Raw genomic sequence first — 25,879 nt, 5'->3', positions numbered from 1 at the left:
GAGTGACAGATTAAAGACATTTTCAGATATACTAAATATCAATTGTTCCTCCCATGTGCCCTTTCTCAGGAAGTGGCAATAGGATGTGCTCCAGGAAAATAAGGAAGTAAATCAGAGAAGACATGGGATCTCAGAAAAGAGAATTTGATACAGAAAAGAGATGAATAATGGAGAAAAGAAGTCTTAAAATATATGAGGGCAGGCCTGGGGAGCACTCAGTCCACAGTGGATCAAGGTTCTCTGGGAGGAGTTAAAATAAAACAATGATATTTTAAAAAGGAAAAAAAAAGAAAAAGAAAAGAAGCAGAAGCACTGTTTAATCATGTAGAAAATTAGGGGCCGGAAATTTAGCTCAGTGGTTTTGCCTCCTGCCTAGCAAGCTCAAGGATCTGAGTTTGATCCCGTTACCAAAAAAAAAAAGAAAGAAAGAAAATTATCTGAGAGGCTGTTGAAAGTTTAAAAATTATGCAAATGAAGAAGTGAGATAGTGCATAGTCTGAATGTGTTTCCCAAATTTCATGTGTTAGATTTTTTTTTTTGTGGTATCGGGGATCGAACTTGGAACTTTGTGCTTTCAAGGCAGGTGGCAGAACTCATGTGTTAGAAATTTAATCCTCATATTCTGATATTGTTGCTACTTGGAGGCAGAGCCTTTGAGAGGTAACTAGAGCCAGGCATGGTGACACACATCTGTAGTCCTAGCATTTGGGAGGCTAAGGCAGGAGGATTGCTTCAAGTTCGAGGCCATAGGGCTACATAGTGAGAACAGTCTCAAAACCAGAACTAGATGATACCATCAGGGTGGGACCCTTACGCTGGGACTGGTAGTTTTATAAGAGGAAGAGCGACTAAGCTGATGCACACTTGCTGTTTCGCCATGTGATGCCCTCTGCCATGTATGCTGCAACACCGATACCCTCACCCAATGCTGAGAAGATGCCGCTGGACTTCCAGCCTCCAAGACTGACAGCTAAGTAAACCTCTATTATCTATAAATCACTCAGCCTTAGATGTTTTGCTACAGTAACACAAAAAAGACTAGGATGGATACTTACCTTTTTTAAATTATTCATTTGGGTATCAAGTATAAGTTTAAAGTGCAATGTTGGCAATGCAGATTTTTGACCCAGATCACAAAAAGCATGAACAAAAAAGTACTGGTGCAAAATAATACTAAGAATTAGACTAAAGAGCTGCTGATTTTAAGAAAAGACTTGAAATCACTATACAAAATGTAATGTTGCACTATGGAACATCTAATTACATTGCAAAAAGTATTCTTTTGGTTATTTCTAAAGAAAAAAAATGATATTACTGTAAACACCAGAAAGGCTACCAAAAAGAAATAAAATTTGTTTTTTGTAAAACAGATAATCATTGACTATATAAAAAAGGAAATGTCATATGGCATAGCACTTGACTCAGCAGAGAACAGTATTTATCCAGTCCTAACAATGTAAACCCTGAATATTAATTTAACTGATAATTACAGTATAATTACAGTGGGATGAGTTGGGCAGGTGGAAGAGAGTTAATGCTTAAGTAAATCCTTACCATAACAGAAAATTAGCTAAAATGCACAAATTAAGAAATGGAGACCAGGGATTTAGCTCAGTGGTTCTGTCACCTGCCTTGCAAGTGCAAGGACCTGAGTTAGACCTCCGGTACCAAAAAAGAAACGGAAATTTAAGAAATTATTTACAACACGTATCAACAAACTACATCCCACAAGCCAAATCCATTTCTGAAATGATTCTGCTTTGTAAGTAAAGTTTTACCGGGACATGGCCATGATCATTCTTTGACATATGGCTACTTTCTAGTTACAAGGCAGAGGTGAAAAGTTTGAATGAAGGCTGCATGGTCCATGAAACTAAAATATTTATTATTTTCCCTTTATAGAAAAAGATTATCAATCCCTGCTTTTAAAAAATAAAGGTAGTATTTAATATTTATACCTATGCTTGTTCAAGGTAAACAGTAGCCAAAAGGATTAAAACCGATTTTTTCCTGGCTGCTCTCTTTTATTACAAGCCTCTAAGTACCAGTTGACTTCTTAAATGACATACATTCTACTCTTGATAAAAATAAGACATTCTTATTTTTAAGGAGTTGTCCATGCCCCTCAGGGACAGCAGGGGAGGCGCTGTCTGATGTCAGGGTTCACTGCTGAGCTGTGCCCTGTTGTCCCCCACTCTTTGCTGGCTGTCATTGTCTTATCTAAATGGGGCTCTGTGAGTCAGAGCTGCCTGGAATTGGGACCTCGGGCCACAGACAGACACCAGGGAGGAGCCACTCTGGACCAGCCTCCTGCCTCAGGCCGCTGTCTGACACTGTCCCGTCACCTCTGTGTCACTGATGAGTGACAGAGTGATAGCACCATGGTTTCGGCGGTTGCAAAGCCTAGCTTCGTAAAGATCCTGGCTCTCTCTCTCTGGCTATGATGCGGGCAAGTTATTTAATTCCCCTGTGTCTTGGTTCTGTCATTGTCTAAACCGGGCTGATAATGCCCCCTTATAGAGATAGGACATAGTGCAACAATACAGCAGCAGGGACATAAAAGCCAAGCGAATATGAGCTATTGTTACCTCATTTTTGCAGACACAAGTGAGACCCAGAGAGGGAAAGTAGCACGTACAATGTCACACAGCAGAGCAGAGACAGGGCTAGGAGTAGTGCTCAGGCTCTTCTGTCTCGGAGCAGTCCTCCTCGTACTTGCCCAAGTTGCTCAGATATGCATGAGTACCCAGGGACAGACACACAGACTAACGATCAATAGGGAGGAGAAGACTGAGAGGTGGAGACGGAGAAGGAAGGAGATATTTTCTTCCTGTGCTTTAGTATTTTCAAACCATGTGACTATATTTTTACCACAAAATAAGGAGACAAAGCAATGAATAAATGGAATTAATATTGCCTTCTTCACAGTGGAGAACAAATGAGAAACAGAAGTGAACGTATTCTATACTAAGTGATACTGAGATGTGAAGGCTTATGACTAATCATGGTGCTTTTTAGTAAAAGCAAACTTCGCTCTGGGTTTGCAAAATAAACTGGAGGAAGGGGCCATATACTCTAGGTTGTTCCTTGGTCAAGATCTTTTTGAGATGGAATATGTCTCCTTGGCCACAGGTGACGCTATCTTGGAGAGCAATGGAAATTTCCACCTTGGCACCTGGAACATGCAAGGTCCCCTCCCTGCAAAACCGGCTCCAGACACTGCATCCTGGCCCCAGTTGGACGGCTATTCTGGAAAACATGACTAGGGCTGCAAAAACTGGATGGTTTGTAGATTTTTTTTTTTCCTGCATGGGGGATGACAGTGAAGGCTAAAGTTTGTTTTTCAAGGGAGGTAACCAAGTCCCAGAAATAGCTGAGCCTGAGATGGCAGGCGGCTGGCAGAGAGCAGGAGGCTCCAGGGCAACGCTCCCAGGCCATGTTGACTTTGGACGGGCTGCCTGAGCATTGTAAACAATCGCAGAAATGATTTCCTACCCTGGCTAAAGTCTTGTTTGGACAAGGGGGGTCCCCCCTCCAACTTCTTTAAAAGGCAGTTTTATCATTTGTTTGCAAAAATGCTCAATCCCCTCTTTCTTTTCTTGTTCCCTCGGTGGCTCTGGTCTCCCCCAGATCCAGATGAAAAATCTTTGTGTTTCTTTAATGTTAACCAAACCCTCACTCCTCCTTTCTTAAACTGTCCCAGGTCTGTTAGACAAATACTTCCCAGCAACAGTACTTACAAGGGTCTGTGAAGAATTTTGTTAGGCCAAAGTCTTTTGCCAGAGTGACTTGAAATTCTTTTCTTGTTTATTACATTTTTAACTACTAACACGGATTGGGAGAGCAATAAAAATGCAACTCCCAATGTGTTGGCCTGCATCAGCTAACGTTTCTTTGTAGACACTGATGTAACCGATCTGGTCTCTCCCACCCTCTCAGGATGTCCGGCTGAGCAGTGAAACTGGTCCTCTCCAGGCACAGAACAGGACAGCACAGGGAGCTCTGTGGTGCAGCCAGGCAGGGGGCTCAGCGCCTGGGGGAGGGGCTGCACGCTCTGTGGAGCTGTCCAGAAAGAAGGAATATTCTGTTCTTGACCACCCAGGGACAAGGCAGCCACACAGCAGATGAGGGGTGCAATATGTTCGTTAGTCACTTAGCTCCAGGACGGAGAAAAAAAGGGAGAAAGAGATTGAGCAGGGGTGGAGAGAGAGAAGAGGAGGCAGGGGCAGGGTTCCAGCTCCAGCAGGCCCAGCTGGAAACAGAAGCCGCTCTCCTGCTGGATAATGAGAGAGAGTTTCATAAAGGCACCACTGACGGCCGTAAGCAAGAGGTGAGGGGAAACAGGAGGGACGCAGCCCCGTCTCAGAGCGTGGGGACCTAGGCCTGAAGCTCCACCTGCAAAGACAGCATACAAAACAAACCTCTTCTCCTTCACCACACCACCCAGAAGGATGCCACTCTGTTCGAAGCCAAGTTAAGAACTGACAAAGCAACACTCTGAATGCTACAGTGAAAACCACTGGGGCCGTACACTTAGGTCAGGTACACACTTTGTAAACCACACCTCAATAAAGCTGTTTAAAAAACAAACAAATGCAATCAAATCAGATTAAAAACTGCCACTATACCTTCCAAACTGCTAGAGAAATAAGAGCCTAGAAAATATAGTTAGTGAAAGGCCAGGGATTTAGCTCAGTGCTGCTGTGCCTGTCTCATAAGCATAGGTCCCTGAGTTTGATCCCTGGTATCAGAAAAAAAGAAAATATAGTTAGTGGAAATGTAACAAGATACAAAAACTGTTGGGTTTTGTATATTTGAGTTCCTCAGGTCTAACCCCAGTACCCAAAAACAAGCAACAAACAAAAATCTAGCACGTAACAGAATCATTTGTTTTGTTTTGTTTTCCAGTACCGGGGATTACAAGTGTGGCAGCGCTTAGCTAAATCCCTGGCCCTTATTTATTGTGCAGTACTTATTGAACCCACATCTTTTGCATTGAGCGACATCCCCAAGCCTTATTTTATTTATTTATTTTTGAGACAGGGTCTTCACTAAGTCACTAAGCTGCCCAGGCTGGGCTGGAACTTGTGGTCCTTCTGACACAGCCTCCTATAGTTCAGGAATTACAGGCATGAGCCACCACATGTGGCCAAATTTCCTTCCTTTTTAAACTGAATGTACATACAAGATTTTATTTATCCATTCATTTGCTGACAAACACTTGGGTTGCTTCTACCTCCTGGCTATTGCGAATAACACTGCTATGAACACAGGTATGCAAATATTTGTTCAAGTCTATTTTCATTTCATTTCAAGGAACTGCTGAGTCACACTGATAATTCTGTTTATCTTGAGGAATCATTATACTAGTTTTAATAGTGGCTACAAGGGAGGCTGTTTAAATTATTAATTTCCTATTTTTAAAAGGGAGTAAATGATATTATTTATTTTCTGAATATGATAAATTGAGTAATATTGGTTAGATAATTATTTCAAATCACAAAAGTAACCATCAGTAGGACTAAAAAGAGTTTGAATACCTTCTAAATTGTAAGAAAGCAGAAAAACAAAATAGACCACACAGAAACATAAGAACAGAAGATACAAAATATGATAGAAATACAGTAAACCTATCCATTCTTTTTTTGTGTTTGTTTTTCTTTTGAGACAAGATCTTGCTATGTGGTACAAGCTGGCCTTGAACTCACTATATAGCCCAGGCTGGTCTCAAACTCACAGCAATCCTCCTGCCTCAACCTCCCAAGTGCTGAGATTACAGGTGTATGCCATACGCCCAATTTAATCTATCTGTTATGAGCATAAGTAAAACTGATATAAATTCACTTTTGAAAGAAAATGAGGGGCCGGGGATTTAGCTCAGTGGTTCTGTGGTCTGCCTTGCAAGCGCAAGGATCCAAGTTCAATCCCCGGTACCAAAAAAGAAAAAAAAAAAATAAAAAAAAAAAAAAAAAAGAAAATGAAAGCCAGTTGTATATCGTCAACAAGAGATATATAGTGCCTCAAACCAAAAAAGCCAGAAATGTTGAAATTAAACATATTACAGGGCTGGGGATTTAGCTCAGTGGCACTGTGCCTGCCTTGCCTGTCATGATTTTAATCCCAGTACCAAAAAAAAAAAAAAAAAATTACAGTTAAATTCAAACAAAAGCAGGCAAGTAGAATAACAGGATGATGGGGTGACTAATAGATAACAATAATGAGAACAGAAGAGTGTGAAGGCACCAAACACAAGTAGTAGTAAGAAGATAAAAACAGTGATTACCCTGATTTAATCAGCACACATTGTATACATGTATTGAAATATCACACTGTAACTCATAAATATTAATATTAGTAAAATTTTTTTAATGTTTAAGGATAGAAATGCTAACTACCCTGATTTGATCAATATAAATTGTGTATGTATAACAAATTATCATATGGTATCCCATTAAAATGTGAAAAAAGACTAACAGGCTAAGCTGAAGTTAATATACATTGTAGTAATAGCATTGGAATATATAAACTAATAGTATCAAAATTATAGAGACGGGGCTGGGGATTTAGCTCAGCGGTTCCTCCGCCTGCCTCATAAGCACAAGGTCCTGAGTTCGATCCCTGTACCCACCAAAAAGTTATAAAGATGGATCTACAGAACACAATACTGCAAGAAATCCAGAAACCAATTACGAAAAGATACTTTAACTTACCTCTCTCTCAGGCCTGGCAAATCAAATAGTAATTTTTCTGGGCTTCTGAATATATATACAGACAAGTAATTATTCTGAGATTTTTAAGTAATATATGCATTTAATAACACTGATGATGGGTGATAGCTAGCTGCCTGGGAGAGGTAAATACAGTATACATCTTAAATAAAAACTACATCTTATTTTCAAACCCTCATTAAACATTTAAAAATTTAACAGTACAACAAGCCACAAAGAAAATGATTTTTAAAGTGGGAATGGAATCACTCACATTCTCTAATTGTAATGCATTCAAACTGATAATGAATAATAAAAAGAGACCAAAAACTAGGAAAGTCTCCCAAGTACCTTTGGAGTCAAAGAAATCAAAACAGTAATGGCAAAATATTAAGGAAATAAGGAAAACAGCACACATAAAAAATCCATGACATTAAAACATCATGCTAAGTGAAAGAATCCAGACACAAAAGACTCATACTGCATGAGTCCATCTATAGGAAATATCTAGACTAGGCAAGTCCATGGAAACCTGGCAGATTAGGAAAAGGGAAAATAGGGAGAACCAATTAATGGGTATGAGGCAGTTTTTGAGGTGATGAAAATGTTTTGGAACTAGCTAGTGGTGATTGGTGCACAACACTGAGAATGTACTAAATGTCACAGAATTGTACACTTTAAGATGGATTAAATCAGCCAAGCATGGTGGCACATGCCTGTAATCTCAGCACCCCAGGAGGCCGAGGCAGAAGGATCTCCAAGGACCTAGGGAGACCCTGTCTCAAAATAAAAAATGAAAAAAAGGTTGGAGATGTAGCTCAGTGCAGATGCCCTGGGTTCACTCCCTAGTACCGTCCCCTCCAAAATGGACAGATTTTATACTACACATATTTCATTTATAGAAAAACAAGTACTAAAAATATATATTATAGCACAAAACATAATAAACACATATATTATATGTAGCATAAAACAAAATATGTATTATATAGCATAAAACACATAATTATATAGGATAAAACATATTAGGTACATATATTATTCATTTTTATGAAACACACACACATATATATATCTCATAATGAAGAAAAGGTATGAGAAAAGGGATTTATACTTCCATTAATGGTAGACTAGATAATTCAAACCAAATTTCCTCTAAGGATGATTAGAAAATCTGGACCAACTATGAAAAATATCTGACTGGAGGACAGAAGAAAAGGCAATGAGAAATCACAGGACTAAAATTTAGAAGAAGGAGACCAGTAAGCTCAGTATTGAGTGTTACCTGCCCCAGTGGGTAAGATGAGTTGAGAAGATGCATTTGAAAGGTTGTGAACAGAGTACGTGACAGCTTGCAGGGCTGAGGATAGAGTCTAGCCAGGTAAGGTGGTGCATACCAGCACTTCAGAGAGGCAGAAGGATTGCCACAGGTTCCAGGCCAACTAGGGCTACACAGTGAGCCTGGGTAAAAAAGGAGAAAAAAAAAAAAAAAAAAAAAAAAAAAAAAAAAAAAAAAAGATAAAATATCTGAGTTTTCTGACACCAGCTGGTTTACTGAGACACAATACTGATGCCAACTCCCAGTGTTAGCATTCAACCCTACAGGTCTAAGGACGCAGTCCGTCCCCAAAAATAATCCTAGCCACATTTCTGGAGTCCCCAAGCCATCTGTTACACTTCTAATGAACTGGCTACAGATTTGCAGGTTTCCACGAGTCCTTGAGGTTTGATAGTTCACTGGCAAGACTCAGAGGGCTCGGGAAAGCTCTACACTTATGACGGCAGTTTCATCTTAAAGAATATAAATCAGGGCCGCATGGCATTATGGGTCTTTCATCTGGGATAGAGCTATGCATGTACAGAACAAGTGGGCTCTCTACCACCAGGCAACATCATCGCTGCACAGATTGACAACATCCTTTGTCTGATGGGGTGAAGGCGCAACCCACTCACCAGGCCCTTAGGGTTAAAAGTGAGTTACAGTTTGGGGCTTAGGAGTTATGTGTTTCTAGCACTTGTTGGGGCTCTGTTTCTGAGACCACTGCATCAGAGAGGAGGAAGAAGCTGAGGGGATATGGGGAAGAGAGGAAAACCATACTGATCCTAGATCTTCTCCTGTGGGAAGAACTGCACGGTCACACCAGTATCCTCTCCTACCTCCTCCACCCCATGTCCACTAAACAAACAAAGGAACCTATTTAGTGGGGATTTAGCCTGGGCACCCCTTATGTTATGTGTGAGCACACATCATAAAACGTGCCAGCCAGCCCTCCTTGCTGTTTTAGACAGTGTATTGAATGCCATTCCACTGAGGAGGCGATCCCTCTGCCTACTGTTGGACACTGTGTGCTCAAGGTTCAGGCCTGGATCTGAGTAAAAAGGACTCAGTGTCCTCCTGTAAATAGGACTAGTACATCCTGTTCTAGTGGGGTTGGGGGGGTACCAGAGATCAAACTCAGGACCTTGAGCATTTGAGGCAGGCGACGGAACCACTGAGCTAAATCCCCAGCCCCTAGCGTTTTCATAGTACTCCAGGCACTTGCATTTACCACTGGGGTGCATGGCCCAGTCCAGAGTTGATGTCTGTTCCTCTCAGGGTCTGTTTTTCTCCTCAGGGCTGCCAGCATCAGCCCCACCTGCCAGTTATGTGCAGGTTGTCCCCCAGCCCCACAACCCATAGCCATCTGAGTCTTCGTCTCTCTCAGTTCTTACTGGCATTTTGTGCTCAGAAGGTGCAAAAGGAACATGGATTGGTCTCACTCTCTCCCTCCTCTCCTCTTTTTTTTTGAGGCATACTCATGCTCAGCCTGGCCTTGAACTCACAATGATCCCCCTGCCTTAGCCTCCAGAGTGGTGGGATTACAGGCATGGGATTGACTACCTCTAAGTTCACTCCATCTCTAAATTCAGCTGCAGATGCCCAATGTCCACTTGTGCCATGGCCCCAGGTGGCCCTACAAAGTGAGCACAACAAGGAATCTACTCACTGACTCAGGGAACTTCTCATCCTGAAAGACCTTCTGATGTTGTAACTGCTGGGTTTTCTGAGATTTGTATTTGTCTGTTTGGCATCCATTAATGATATAGGGTCAAAGTGACAGCCAAGTTATCTATCTTCCCTACCACCCAGCATTCATACTCTGACCACCTTCTTATCTAATTCTCATAAAACAAACCAATATTTCTCTGGCCCCAAACCAGACCAGGGCTAAGTACCAGACGATTAGGGACAACTCCTATGTTCCAAGGCCCACTGGAATTATTCACACTGTCCAATCCTAAGCTGTTTGCCCTGCCTGACTCCCAGGACAAGTAAAGGATGTGACCTATGCCTTTCTTCAGGCCTCCTGACCTGTTAGGGACCTGACGCCACCATCACAGGCTGTATTCTCCTGGTTCTTCTTGACTCTTAAAATGACCTCATGCTCTTATCTTTAGTTTCCCTCTCCCCAAGGCCACAGTGGTCCAGAGAAGTTAAACCTAAGTTTCTGCAGGACTGAGCCCGTGATAGATTAAAAGTAGCCCACTCCTCATACATAAGCAATAGCCCAGCCCCAAAACAATAAAAGGACCTTCTTTTCTTTGTTCTTCTCTTCTTCGCTCTCTCCTCTCTCCCTGACCTGCCTTCCTGAATAGTCTCCTGTCGGACCTCTCAGTGTGTGGCCTAGTTGTTGAGCGTCGCTGTGCCTCTACATGACCAACACTGGTGCGTTCCCACATGCCTGGGATGGCATGGCCTGTTCCTTTACTTTGGCAAGCATAAGCATTACAAAATACTTTCAGTACACAAGTTTCCGGGGCTGGGAATTTAGCTCAGTGGTTCTACCGCCTGCCCCACAAGCATAAGGTCCCGAGTTCAAACCCTGGTACCAAGAAAACCCACAAAAAACAAAACAAAACAAAACAAAAAACAGCTTCTAGAGGTCACTCAGGTACCTTTATAAACTACAACCTGGCCCCCAAAAGATGGGCATCAACATGGTCTACTTTAATAAGCTACAAATAAAGAACCCATCTATGGAAATAGTTTGCTAAAAGGGGAGAAGTAACATGGTAAAAATTTCAACTAAAGGCATGGAGAATTGAAAATAAATGAAAGACAGAACTAAAGGCAAGCAATACATTAAGAGGACCTAACATATATATGATTACAGTCCCTCACAGAGAGGATAAAGAAATGGTAGAGAAATAATATCTGAAGAGATAATGCCTAAGAATTTTCCAAAATTGATTGAAGACATCAAGCCACAGATCTAAAATTCTTACAAATGCCCAAAAGAATAAAAAAAGAAAAACATGCCTAGAAAAGTCATAACCTTGAACACAAAGAAAATCTTGGAACAAAAGATGGGTTTCCTTCAAAGCAACAATAACTAGTTGGGCATGGTGGCGCACGCCTGTAATCCCAGCACTCGGGAGGCTGAGGCAGGAGGATCGCTATGAGTTCGAAACCAGCCTGGGCTGCACAGTGAGTTCCAGGTCAGTCTCAACTACATAGTGAGACCCTGTCTCAAAAAAACAAAAAAAAAACAAAAAACAAAAAATCAAAGCAACAATAACTAGAACAACTTATAAAGTCTCAACACAGCAATGAAATCCAAAACCCAATGGAATAATATCATCAGAATGGTGAAATATACACCTAGCTGCTACATCCTTCAAGCCTGAAGAAGAACTAAAGACGTGTCAGACAACTGGAAATGAAGAGTATTCATCAGCAGTAGATTTGATTCAAGGGAAATACTAAAGAGTGTTCTTTGGACAAATGGAAAAAGATGACAAACAGAAGCACAGAGATATAAAAAGAAGAGCACAAATCAGCAATATATAGATAAATCCAATTAACTATGGACTGCCAAAAACAACCATCACCCTAACAGCTACAGCAACATTAATATATTGTAAGGTTTAAAACAGAGACCTGCCCAGGTTTTTTAAAGGACACATAAGTTGTGGGAGGTGAAAAACGGAGTTATAGTATTTTAAATTCCTTACATTATGTGTGAAGAAAGTAAAGCTAACAAGTATAACAAATTGATAAATCAGAGATTCTCTTGTAATTACTGGAATAAATGCAATATAATACTAAAAGTGTGTAATTTTCAGCCAATACAGGGTAGAAGTAGAATGATTAAAAGTATCAATCCTAACATATACAAATAAGCCAGTGAGATGCTCAGACCGACATCTACTTGGCCACCTAACTTACAACACAGTTGACACAGTATCCACGGGGTGAGGAAAGTGCACTCTTCTGTGAGCAGGTACGGTATGTGCGTTCTGTCACACCCCCCAAGCAAATCGCCAGTGGACACCAGCTGAGTGTCTTGTAATTCCATTCAGTTCCAACAGTGTCTGTCTGCTTGGAGACAGCATAACACAGCGGAGACCTGAATAAAAGGTTGATTAATTGCTGAAGAAATTTGAAATATGATAGGGGTGTGATTTTTTTGTCATGTGAATAAAATAGTGCCTGATAAAAGGTTTACTCCTTGTGCTGCTTCTGATACTCAGAAGTGAAATGGAGCTAAACCTAATTTTACTATTAAGGATAATATTAATGTAGAAGTCATTACTTGATCTTGGGAGTAGAAAATTGTTCATTGTCCCAAGTACATTATAGTGGTGATAATGATGATTTCAGAGCCCACAGGTTAAGAGCTCTGCTTCTGACCAACTGGCTGTCAACCTCCTTAAGGTTCAGGAACTTGAATGACAGCTCACAGAACTCAGGCAAACACTCTACTTAAGTCTGCCAGCTTATATAAAGGACACAGTTGACAGCCAGATGAAGAGGGGCGCAGGGCAATGGCCAGCAGTGTCCTGGACTTGGGAGTCTCTGTTCTGTCACCCTCCCTTCCTGTGAAGGCTTCAACGCACTGGGAGTTCACCACATCTCATGGCTCAAGAGTTTTGTTTGTTGGTTTTGTTGGTACCGGGGAGTGAACTCACTGTCTTTGCAGAGACACATCCCAGCCCTTTTACATTTTTCCTATTTTGACACAAGCTATTGGTAAGTCACTAAATTATCCAGGCTGGGCTCAAACTTGCAATCCCACAGTGCTGGGATTACAGGTGTGTGCCACCACACCTGACTGGTTCGAGTTTTTATAGGGTCAGAAAATGTTGCTTGCCTGGTATGTGAGAGGCCCTGGGTTTAATCCCCAGCACTGGAAAAAATAAAAAGGTGCTGATTCTATCAGGATTCCACTGATAGAGCACCCCCCGCCAAGTCACTGCATTACCATAAACAGGTGTGATAGGGCTTGTTACAAATAACAGAACATAGCCTTTCTAAATTTAAATTTTTTTTAGCAAAAAGTGAAGACATGAAAATTATGCAAACCTGTACAGGATCTTGTGTATTTCAAGAGATGTATACACTATATAATGTTTGTTTGTTCGTTGTTTTTGTTTTATTTTTTGAGACAAGTTCTCACTATGTAGTTGAGACAGACCTGGAACTCACTATGTAGACCAGGCTGGTCTCGAACTCACAGCGATCCTCCTGCCTCAGCCTCCCAAGTGCTGGGATTACAGGTGTGTGCCAACACGCCCAGCTACACTACCTAATGTTTAAGGAAGGTTAAATACATCTATTTCCTTGAATACTTATCATTTTATTATGAAAACATTCAAACTCTTTTCTGACAGCTTTCTGAATACAGAGCACATTACTGCTGTATATTTACCCTATTGCTACAACAGCACAACAGAACTTCTTGCTCCTGTCTTAACGATAATTTAGCAGCCTCTGGGAACCACCATTAACACTCAACTTCTAGGAAATCAACTTTTTTAGATTTCACCTAGCAGTGAGCTCATACAGCACTTACTTTTCCAAACTTGGCTTATTTCACTTAATAATCTCCAGCTCCATCCACCGTGTCATAAATGGCAGGATTTCATTTTCTGTGCCTGAATAGTAATTCATGGTGTATATGTACCACATTTTCTTTATCCATTCACTGGGTGGTGCACCTGTACATTAATTCCAGTCGTTGGCTACTGTGTATAGTATATAGTGCTACAGTAAAAGTGGGAGTGCAGATGCCTCTCTGACAGACCAGATTTATTTCCTTTTCCTATATAGTCAGTAGTGGGATTGCTGGAGCATGTGGTAGTTCTATTTTTAATTTTTTGAAGAACCTCCCTGATGTTTTCCAAAATGGCTGAACTAATTTACATTCCTATCAACAGTGTGCAAAGGTTGCCTTTCTTAACATCCACTTGTTATCATTTGTCTTTCTGACCATAACCATTCTACCATTCTTACTGGAGTTAGATGATTATTGCACTATGGTTTTGGTTTGCATTTTCTTAATGACCAGTGATATTGAGCATGTTTTCATATACTTGCTGTCCCTTTGTATGTATTGTTTTGAGACAGGTCTGTTGCCTTTTTGTTTTTTATTTTTATTTTTTTGGTTAGGGTCTCACTACACAACCCAGACTGATCTCAAAGTCATGATCCTCCTGCCTCAGCCTCCCAAGTGCTGGGATTACAGGAATGCATTTCTTCTTTTGAGACTTTTTTTTTTCCTTCCTGATGCTGGGGATCAAGCCGAGGACCTTGTATATGCCAGGCAAGCTCTCTACCACTGAATTACAGTCCCAGCCCCACTATGGAGTTCTTAAACCCCCATATATATTCTCAATATTAACCTCTTGCAAATATTCTCTCTCATTCTATAGGGTGTCTGAGGAGAAGCTTTTTATTTTGATGCAATTCATTTGTCTATATTTGCTTTTGTTTTCTGTGTTTTGGGGGGTCATTTAAAAAATGTTTCCTATTTAAATGCCATGAAGCACTTCCTTATGTTTTCTTCTAGTAGTTTCATGCCTCACATTTAAGTATTTAATCCATTTTGAGTTGATTTTGTAACAAAAGATATTCTTATCACTCAGGAAATTCCAAGAGTTTTAGTCTCTATGCCAGGAACCTGGGACAAAGACCAACTATACCACGTGCAGAAAGGGAAATCTTTTACTATAAAGTGCTGGACTAATTAAACATCAGTACAGAAAAAAGAATTTGCAAAAATAAGAATCAAGATATAGTATATAAAGGTACATAGGGCTGGGGATTTAGCTTAGCGGTTAGGTGGCCTGCCTTGCAAGCGCAAGGACCCAAGTTCAATCCCCGGTACCAAAAAAAAAAAAAAAAAAAGGTACAAATCTCCAATGATGAGTGTCATTATATTGTATACCTAAAATGTAGCAATAAAATTAATTTCAAAAAAAGAAAAAACTTTTGGCCTTATTGAATATCATTCATGAAAAATATTTCCAACAAATGATATATTTAAATATGAATGTGAAAGCAAAGTTTTTTTGAAGGAAACAACATCTTCATAATCTTGTACCATGCAAAGAATTCTTAAATGGGGCCAAAAAATTGGGTTAACTATATAGGAGAAAATGAAAAACCGGGCTATATTAAGAGCGTCTGCTAGTTTGAAGAGAGTAAAATGGTAAACCTCAGAATATAAGATATTTTTTGAAAGATCTGGGTGCAGTGGCACACACCTGTGATCCCAGCACACTGGGAGGCTGAGGTAGGAGGTTGGCAAATTCAAACCCAGCCTCAGCACCTCAGCAAGACACTGTTTCAAAATTAAAATTTAAAGAGAGGACTAGTGTTACGGCTTCTACCTAGATGTCCCCCCAAAGCTTCATGTGGTCACAGGCAGGGAATTCTGGAGGTGTCTGGATGTAGGATGTGTGGTACTGAGATTGAGGCTGGGGTTGATTCATGGTGATATTAGGATTAAGGCTGTCCCACCCTTGGTTTGAGTGCTACCCACCCTAAGGGTAGAGAGTCTGGATAGGGTATAAGGGACAGAGAGAGGGTTGTTGCCTGCCTTCTGCCTTCCCCGCTTTGCCATGAACTGTTTTTCCTCTGCAATCCTCCTCCGCCATGCCACTTTGATTTAGAGCCAGCCAACTACAGACTGAAACCTCTACCGACTGTGAATCAAAATAAATCTTTCCTCCTATAACTTTGGGTGTTGGGTATTTTGTTTCTCAGCAACAAGAAAAAAATTTTTGGAATAACACAATATGTATTCATGGGGCCAAAATATATTTAAAACTCCTACAAATAATCAAATGACAGAAAACAATGTGAAGCTGAGCAAAAGATTTGAACAAGCACTTCGTACGAAATATTAAAACCATGATGAGCTATTTCACACAACCTCCAGAACTGACTAAAAATAAAGTCAGATACTACCCAGTATTAACAAAGCAAACAGAATTCTCCGTAACTGGTGGTGGTAGTGTAAACTGACTTATGGAAAAATGGTCTGTATCTAGTAAAACTAAAAATAAAGATAGTCTTTGGATCCAGCAATTCTTAAACAAAAAAATGTTCAATATTCACCCAAAAGATACAGGAATGTTCTTAAAAGTACCATTCATAATAACCTCTCTTTGGAAACTAGCCAAATGCCCATCATCAGTATAATAGAGAACTAAAATGGAATATTTACACAAACAGCATTTATCGTCAAAGAAAACTAACAAACATGCCACGAAACTGTCAGGGAGTGACCTCTGTCAACACCCTACCTCCACCCTCCATTCAGATGCTGGGGCTCAGATCTCGATGTGACTGTGTTTAGAGACACCTTTAATCCAAGGTAATTAAGCTTACAGAGGTCATAAGGGTGAGGCCCAAATCCAAGGGGACTCCTGTCCTAGAAGAGGAAGAGACACCAGAGATCTTTCTCTCCTCCTGCACACACAGAAGAAATACTAGGTGAGGACACAGCAAGCCAGGAAGAGAGGCCTCTCCAGAAACCAGTGCTGTGGGCCTGTGATAAAATAAAGTTCTCTTGCTTAAGCAACCCGCCTGTGATATGTTGTTATGGCAACCCTCACAGACTAATACAAATATGGGTGAATTTCACAAATCGTTTTGAGCTAAATGAACCAGAAAAAGTATGCTCTTAATTATTTTATTAGCTTCATATACTACTATTTTAAAAATAAAAGAAGACAATTCATTTGAAGATGGGGAAGGAGGAGGAAAAGAGAGATGACAAACAGCTACTCTGGATTTCATATACTATTTTAAAATGGACAAAATCAACCTCAATGTTAGAAGTCGTGAGAAGAAGCTGTGCATGGTTCTGGCTGACCTTGAACTCACTGTGTAGTCCAGGCCGGTCTCAAACTCATGGCAATTCTCCTGCCTCAGCCTCCCGTGTACTGGGATTACAGGCTTTTGCCACCACACCCAACTTAAAATAATTTTTTAATCGAGATGAAATTCACATACTTTTTTAAAGTGTACCATTTGGTGGGGTTTTCGTACATTTTGAAGGTTATGCAACCATCACCACTATTTAGTTGCAGAACATTTTCATCATACCAAAAAGAAACCACACATTTACTGGCAGACACTCTCCACCATCCGTACCCCCAATGCCTGGACATTACCAATCTAATTTCTATCCCTACGGATTTGCCTGTCCCATCCATTTCATGTAAGTAAAAATCAAACACCATGCATTGGCCTTTTGTATCTTTTGCATAGAACATTTTCAAGGTTCGTCCATGTTTTAGCATCAGTACTTCACTTACTGTTTGAATAACACTCCTTTGTACGTCTTAATGAGCATCTAGTGCCCCACCACCACACCACGTAATGTTAAAGACCCAAACCTTCATGTAACTATATTTTGAGATAAGCCTTTAAAAGAGGAATCTAAGGTTAAATGAATTTGTAAAGGTGGGGCCCTAATCCAACAGACCTGGTGTCCTTAACCAGAAACGGGAAAGGCACCAGTCCTGTATATGTGGAAAAAAAACCAAGAAGGATACCTTGAGAAGGCAGTCGATCACCTGTGAGCCTAGGAGAGAGGCATCAGGAGAAACCAATCCTATTACCACCTTGATCTTGGACTTAAACTTCTAGCCTTAAGAACTGTGACAGCATTTCTGTTGTTTAAGCCACCTACTCTGTAGCATTCTGTTACGGGAGGCCAACTGGATTAACAGTGCGTAGCTGTGTCACATTTTGTTTTTCTGCTCATCAGTTAGTGACATTTGGGTCGCTTCCACTTTTGGCTATGATGAATATGTTGCCATGTACATTCACATACATGTGCTTCTGTGGACATCTGCTTTTTTGTTTGGTTTGGTACTAAAGATTGAACCCAGTGTCTACACACTGAGCTACATCCTCAGCCCTTTCGAATTTTTTATTTTATGACAGGGTCTTCCTAAATGGTTAAGTTGCTCAGCTGAGACTGAAACTTTCTCTTCTTGCTTCAGACTCCCACACTGCTGGAATTAGAGGACGCACCAGCAAACCAAGCTATTTATTGTTTTCTCTCATTGAGTTTATTGGTACATTTTAGGTATACAGCATAGTTACATTCATTATTGGGATCTTGTACCTTTACATGGCAGGACTTGGTTCTCATTTTTACCCCTTGTCCCTGCCCTCCCCTCACCCTGAGCTATCTATTTTAATTTGTCTTGGATATATCTAGAAATGCAAGGTTGGATCATAGGGAAACTTGTTTTAGCAATTTTGGGGTAATGGGAAGTACTGAAGATTAAATCCAGGGCTTTGCACATACTAGGCAAATTTTCTAGCACTGAGCATATCCCCAGTTCTTTTTCAATTTTTATTTTGAGCTGGGCGTGGTGGTGCATGCCTTTAATCCCAGCACTCTGGAGGCTGAGGCAGGAGGATCGCTGTGAGTTGAGACTAGCCTGGGCCACATAGTGAGTTCCAGGTCAGTCTCAACTACATAGTGAGACCCTGTCTCAAAAAACCAAACAAAAACAAACAACAACAACAACAAAACCCCAACGAAATATAGAAGTCAAATAGTATAATAATTATTTTTAAAATTAAGCTTGCCGGGCCAGGGATTTAGCTCAGTGGTGTTGCCACATGCCTTGCAAGCACAAGGACCCGAGTTCCATCCCCAGTACCCCCCAAAAAAGAAAGAAATTAAGCTTACAATTTAAATCTCCCAAAAAGAAAACTCTAGTTCCATAGGATTTTGCTAGCAAATTTAATAAGTACCAAAGAAAGAAAAAAATGCCATGATTATACAAACTGTCCCAGAAAATAGCAAAAGGAGAAACATACTCCAACTCATTTATGAGGCCAGCACAACTGGATTTTTAAAACCTAACAAGCACATTAGAAAGATGGGAAAAATTGTCAACCTCATTAATTGACAGATGCAAAGACTTCCACAAAGCAGTAAAGCAAATTTGACAAATACAAAAGATGTTAACTTTCCATCTCTGCAATAAATCGCTGCGATGATCAACACATTAAAAGACTCAAAAAACGTAAAAACTAAACATTTAAAAAGAGAGAAAAATCTCATTTTGGCTCACAGTGTGGAGTTTCAGTCCATGGTCAGTCCACCCTTCACTTTACTTTTGGGCCTGTGGGAGGCAGCACAACATGGAGACAACTGTGGCAAAAATTAAATAAATAAAAATTCACCTCACGAGCCAGATGTGGAGCAAAGAGGAAGAGCTTTCAGGGCATGATCCCGTGGATCCAGCTGTGGTGGTCATACATCATGACAGGAGTCCATGGTGGAGCAAAGCCTCACGAACGTCTCTTCGTCAGAAAGGAAAGAAAAATGAAGCTGAAGGAGAGCCCACCATCCCTTCCGGGTCACGCCCCAGGGACCGGAAGAACTCCGACTAGACTCCACCTTTTAAAGTGCTCACGCCTCCACCCCACACAGTGTTAACGCCAGCATTTCGGAAGTCTAAAGTAAGAGGAATGCTAAATTTGAGTTCTGCATGGGCAACGTATCAAGGCCCTGTTTTAAAACTAAAAAGTAAAAATAAAAAGCTCTCGAGAGGTAGCGCAGTGGTACAATGCTCCTGGATTCAGTCCCCAGTACCAGGAGGAAAAAAAAAAATCTTCCACTCCCCCACATTTACCCCCAACCCAACAACCAGCTAACAGCCAGGCTAGTGACTATACCTCCAACACATGGACGTTTGGGGAAACATTTAAGATCCAAATTACAGTACCAGTAGATAATAATAGATGCTGAAAATATGTATTATTCCAGGAATAAAAATGTATTTTTTTTCAGTAGACAAAAAACAAACTATAATGTGATAATAATATAGATAGTATAATTGGGACTGTGGGACCACTACCTTTCTTTTACCTGAATCTGGCCAACATCCCAGGGCTGACCCTCTGACCTTTGTCCTAAGGCCTACTACCCAGAGTCAGAAAGAAGAAGGAAAAGACCCTGGAAAATTCTGAAATCAAACCTGGATGCATTCGTGGTAGCTTCTCCGGCATGACCTGAAGTAACCTTTCCTCACTTGGCGCTCACAAAGGGCTCATGCATGTGGACGGCACCTTTATATCCAATAATAACAGAGTGAATCATGGGAGAGGACATGCGCAGTAGACACAGCTGACCTGATTCAGCACCCTGTCGATCACGTTTTCAGTCATGCTCTGGGAGATACAAAGAGAGATGCCCTAGACCCACTTATTTTAAATTCTTAAATCCACCGTGGTCAGCGCTCCTGGCATTTCCCTTTCCGCTGGCACAAGCCTACTCTCTGAGCATACCATCGCCGAAATTTCACTCATCTTTGCTGCTTTTTCCTTACCATCAGGTACCACGTCCAATTCTTTGTTCATCGCACACAAGAACCTAGAAACCTGTCAAGAACCTCATCACCCACGGCAACAATAAGCCAAAATGGGGGTGCTTCTGGTGAAGAACGAAGAAGTCACAATTAGGAAGGGTGGTATGAAAAAAGCTTCTAGGGTAATATTTGTGTTCTATTTCTGTACCTGGGGAGAGGTTACTTGAATATTTATGAAAATTCACTGAACTATACATTTATGTTTTCTAAGTTTTTTGTTTTGTTTTTTACTTTTTTCCATTAAGGCAAAGTCTTGCTATGTATTCAGGCTGACCTTAAACTCACTATGTAGCCCAGGTTGGTCCCAAACTCACAGCAATCCTCCTGCCTCAGCCTCCCAAGCACTGGAAGTACAGCCACACTATATGTATGATTCACTTGGCAATAAAAAAAAAAAATTAAGGAAAGAACCTACAGGGTGCATGTGGCAGCGCATGCCTGAAATCCCAGCACTCTGAGAGGCTGAGTCAGGAGGATCACCAACTTTGAGGCCAGCCTAGGCAACTTAGTGACTTAGGGAGTCCCTGTCTTAAATTTAAGAATAAAAAAGGGTCTGAAGATATAACTCAGTGCAAAGGCCCTGGGTTCAATCCCCAATACTAGGAAAAAGCAAAACAAATTTACAAGGCACAAATGAAGCTGTATTCTGAGGACATTTCATTGTCTTAATGCTCTCAATACTAAAAAAGGAAAAAAATGAATTAAACATTCAAACAAAGTTAAAACAAGAATAAAATAAAACCAAAGAAATCACAATGAAGTGGTTCTTCCCAGATTTGAATGTCATGTTTTCTTTGTAAAATGGTCCTTTCCTGAGATAGATCTTTTGCAGTGAGGAAGGGGAAACAGGAAATGGGGGAAGGAAAAAGGGAAGGGGTGAACAAAAACTTGCCATGGGTCCTGTACAGGTACCAACTCCCCATGAGGAATGTAATCAGAACATGCACCCCCCAAAATAAAAATTTAACCACAAAAAAGGCCCCTTCCCGTCCTCTACACTACCTACCACACCCTAGATTGAACCTAGGGACGCTGTACAACTGAGCTACATCCCCAGCCCTTTTCATTTTTGTTTTTTAACTTTGAGACAGGGATTTAATCAGTGGCCCAGGAAGGACTCCTTTTGTGACCCCGGCAAGGCCCTTCTTCCTCTGCCTCACCAGGAACAACCCACATGAGCATCGAGCCTAAGACCATTCCCTGTTTCATCCAGGAAACCCCGAGACTGTACCCCTCGGGTCTCGCAGCCCGGTGTATCTCAGTGCTAGCCCCAGACCCAAGCTTCTCAGGCCAGCTCTCTTCAACTGGCTCCTTGCATCTCGCCCTGCTACGGATCTGATCCTTGAAAATGCCCCAGGTCCTAACGCAGCCTTTTCTCCAAGGTTTCATTTTCAATTCCTGCTTTTATTAAAACTGTTCTGGGCCTGGCGTGGTGGCGCACGTCTGTAATCCATCCCAGCACTCAGGAGGCTGAGGCAGGAGGATCGCTTTGAGTTCAAGACCAGCCTGAGCTACATAGTGAGCTCCAGGTCAGTCTCAACTACAGAGTGAGACCCTGTCTCAAAAAAAACCCCAAATAAATAAATAAATAAAATAAAATCAGCTTCCAGGCAAGTGCACATACCTGTGATCCTCTGGAGTCTGAGGCAGGAGGACCATCAATTCCAGGCCAGCCTGGGCAACTTAGCAGCCCCCTGTCTAAAAATTTTAAAATAAATAAACAAAAAGGGCTGGGGCTGCAGCAAAGGGCTCAGCGCTCCCTGGGTTCAATTCCCAGCACCCTGCTCTTCGCCATCCCTTCCAAACTCTCCACCTCACTGACGCTGGTATCCTGGCAATCCTCCCATCCCTGTGAGACTGCAACCTTCACTGTGCTCTGCTCTTTCTTCTTTACCTTTTTTTTTTCTTTTTTTCAGTCCTGGGGATCTAATCCAAGGCGTACACCCATGCATTCCTATAACACCTCTTACCTCTCTCTTCTTCATGATTTTGTCCTAAAAACTTGAAGAAGCTCAGTACTTGGCAGGCTGAGGCAGGAGGATCACCAGGAGTTCGAGGCCAGCCTGGGGTCCGTAGGGAAACCCTCAAAAATAATAAATAAATAAATAAATAAATAAATAAATAAATAAATAAATGTAACAGTATTAGTTCCCTCTGGGCAGTTGGATTGCAGAGGATTTAAAGGGCGTTTTAAATATACTTTTCTGAATTGTTTGAATCTTTTAAAATAGTGTCTGTTTTCTTCGTCTTCTATGCCACCCTAATCCAATGTATCAATATCTCTTCTCTGCATCACACCTGAAATAAAATTCAAAACCATCCCGCAATCTCTGCTGGAATTATTTTTTTCAAGTGCTGAGGATGGAACCCAGCACAGCAGGCAGGCAGGCGCTCTATCACCCAGCTGCGTCAAAGCTATTCATTCTCGCCTGGAAAGTCGCAGGAGTTTCTTCATTGGGCCCCTTCCTCTCCACGGGGCAGCCAGCAGGATGTTTGTATGACACCAATCTAGCGGTGCTACCTGATCGCTTCAAATCCTTCAGTGGCTCAGCATGGTGACACACTCTTATAATCCCAGCACTCTGGAAGGCTGAGGCAGGAGGATCACAAACTTGAGTCCAGCCTGGTCAACTTAGCAATTTAAAGAAACCCTACCTCAAATTTTTAAAAATATATTAAAAGAGCTGGAGCTACAGCTGAATGCGAAGATCCTGGGTTCAATCACCGGTATCGATAAATAATATATAAATAAAAAATAATTCAGTGGCTTCTCTTTGTGCTTGAATGAAACCTAAATCCCATTTCCTCACCTGTAACCTAAGTGTGGAAGAGTCGGCTACCACGCTGTGCAGTCCTCCCGCCTCAGCCTCCCGCGGACTGGAATTCAGGCATGCGTCACATATCCAGCTAACAACCTATCCCCTTGACACCTGTCTGTGGAGTCTGTTTCCTGTCTCTCTCATGGGTTATGTGCTCTCTACTCTTTTTATTTGTTTCTTCATTCACCTAGTGCTGTCTGTCCCTGCCATACAAAAGCATCATATGTATTTGTCTCATTTATTTTCTCGTCACTGGGACACAATTCCCGACACCCACAATTCTAAGAAGGAGAGGTTTACTTTAGCTCGCAGTGTGTAGAGGTTTCAGTCCATAGTCTTCTGGCTCCAAGGCGGGTGGCATGGCAGAGAAGAAAGATTTCAGGGCTTGGAAGCAAAGCTATTGCAGAGGAGGCAAATGACTCAGCTTTCAGGCCACGCCCCAGTGACCACGCCTCCACCAGGCTCCACCTCCCGACATCTCATTGGCTGTAAACCCATCAGTGGGCCAATCCACTGACCAGGATCACAGCTGCATGACCCAATCACCTCCCCAAAGTCCCACCTATGATCTCATGGCTTTTGGGGTCCCATCCAGACATAGACCACAGCAGTATTCACTCAAGGACCCTTAACATGAAGCCCTCCCTAGTCCGCCCAGCTGGAAGTCCTCAATAGGACTCCTGAATTCTCACAGTTCTTTGTCTTCGCTCCATTAGGAGTATTCAGTATTTTGAGTTGGAATTACATGAGGAAAGAGGATTGTGTGCTGGTTAGAACCAGACCCTATATTCAAATTCCAGTCCAGCCAGGCATGGTGGTGCATGCCTTTCATTCCAGTACTCGGGAGACCGTGGCAGGAGGATTCCCATAAGTTAGAGGCCAGCCTGGGCTGCATAGCGAGATCCTGTCTCAAACAACAAAAGAAAACGTTCAAGGGTAAGATTACCCATACGATCCAGCCTTTGATGACTCCACAATGCTTACCTTGTGACACACAGTAGGGGCTGAACAGGCGATAAAATATTAAGAGCTGAGTTTTATTCTGGGTTTATAAGTACCAGAAACTAAACTGCTCTGAACGCCTACCCTGCATCAGCTCATTTAATTCTCACAGCGAGTACAATTATTATCTTTACATGTGAACAAATACTGTATAAGTCATAGGAATTCCAGATTTCACCCTGGGTCCCTAGGTATAGTAAGTGGTGTAGCTGGAGTTTGAACATAGGCTATAGGCAACTAAGTCTTAAGAAGCACAGGATGCACCACGGGGATTTAGCTCAGTGGTTCCACCGCCTGCCTCTCAAGGACAAGGACCCGAGTTCGAGTCTCGGTACCAAAAACAAACCAAAAACAAAAACAAACAAAACACGGTGCTAGCAAATGTAAACCCGCTGCACCTGCCTCCCAAGCGCGTGAGATCCTGAGTTCCATCCCCAGTACCCACAACAAAACAAAAATGTAAATCAACCATTTGATTCAGGCTTACAAGGTCAGAATGAAAGAGACAACAATCTATATATTGATCAATATGGGGCTGGTTAAATAAACTGTGATAGTATCTTAGCTATTAAAATGATGATATGGGCCTATATTTATATTTCAAGCCATCCATAACATACTTAAAAAATAAGCTGCAAACACGCACACAACGTTTTTAGTAGTTTTATTCATAACTGTCAAAACCTGGAGATGTTATGGAAAGTAATGGAGCCGGGCGTGGTGGCACTGGCCTGTAATCCCAAAACTCGGAGGCTGAGGTAGGAGGATCACGAGTTCAAGGCTATCCTGGGCCACATAGTGAGTTTAAGGCCAGCCTCAGCTACATGGCAACTCTGTCCAAAAAAATTTCTTTTTCATTTAAAGACAAACAGTACGTATAAGAGCATGATCTCATTCAGGTGAAAGTGTGGTTTTATGTGAGTAAAAAGTGTGGGAAGAGGGAGAAAGGGACAAGAAAAAAAAGTGGAAATGGAAAAAAATGAAACAAAGCTATTGCAGAAAGAAGGGAAGGGACTTGAGGGGAATGGGATAAAATAAAATAAAATTTATTTTTTAAAAAAGTGCGGGAAGACACAACCAAATTAACAGCAGTTGTCCTGGGGTGTGAGATGGCTGGAACTCTTTCTCCTAGGCCTCCTCTTTAGTCTCTTGCCGCGTGCACTGACTGCAAGCTGAAGAGTGGGCGCGCCAGCGCGGGGCGGGTCGGGAAGGAGCCGCAGCATCCAGGGTGCAAACCCGAACGCCTCCGCCCAGGACGTCACGCGCTCCGGGCCTCTGCTCCCCAGGCTGAGACCCTGGCTCCAAAAAACAGCAAAACAGCGCTGAAGATTTAGCTCAGTGGTTCTGCTGCCTGCCTGGCAAGCACAAGGTCTTAATCCCCGGTACCAAAAAACAACAACAAAACAAAAGTTTAGGTCGTATGGAAATTAAAAAAAAAAAATACATTTTCAAAAACTTAAATGACTCTAGGAAAAAATTTTAAAAGGATACCCACGTCCCAAATTGGAAGCAAAAGTGTTATACTCAGTTCGCATAGCAAAAGAAAGAAAAAATAGGAAATAGCAAATAATTAGAATCATATATGTCAAGAATCACAAGCAAGGGCCTGGGATTTAGCCCAGTGGTGCTGCCGCCTGCCTCGCGTAAAGTTCCCCAGTTCGATCCCCGGTCATAAAAAAA

The 25,879-nt window shown here is 41.6% G+C and overlaps 1 long non-coding RNA gene across 1 annotated transcript in view; it reads right to left on the bottom strand.

Moving 5' to 3' along the window:
- LOC104875612 overlaps positions 1-22,450 on the bottom strand; it is a 52,248-nt gene extending 29,798 nt beyond the window's left edge. The window contains exons 1-3 of the long non-coding RNA XR_784124.2: positions 22,349-22,450; positions 19,989-20,079; positions 19,192-19,311 (exon numbers count right to left, since the gene is read on the bottom strand). This is a non-coding gene — a long non-coding RNA (uncharacterized LOC104875612). The remainder of the gene's footprint in view (positions 1-19,191; positions 19,312-19,988; positions 20,080-22,348) is intronic.
- Between the last annotated feature and the right edge of the window lie 3,429 nt (positions 22,451-25,879).

Source organism: Fukomys damarensis, unplaced genomic scaffold (assembly GCF_012274545.1).
Source record: "Fukomys damarensis isolate Sample0158 unplaced genomic scaffold, DMR_v1.0_HiC HiC_scaffold_25, whole genome shotgun sequence".
Lineage (NCBI taxonomy): Eukaryota > Metazoa > Chordata > Mammalia > Rodentia > Bathyergidae > Fukomys > Fukomys damarensis.
Note: the sequence above shows the minus strand (reverse complement) of the source record. Positions and strands in the feature narration are given on the sequence as shown.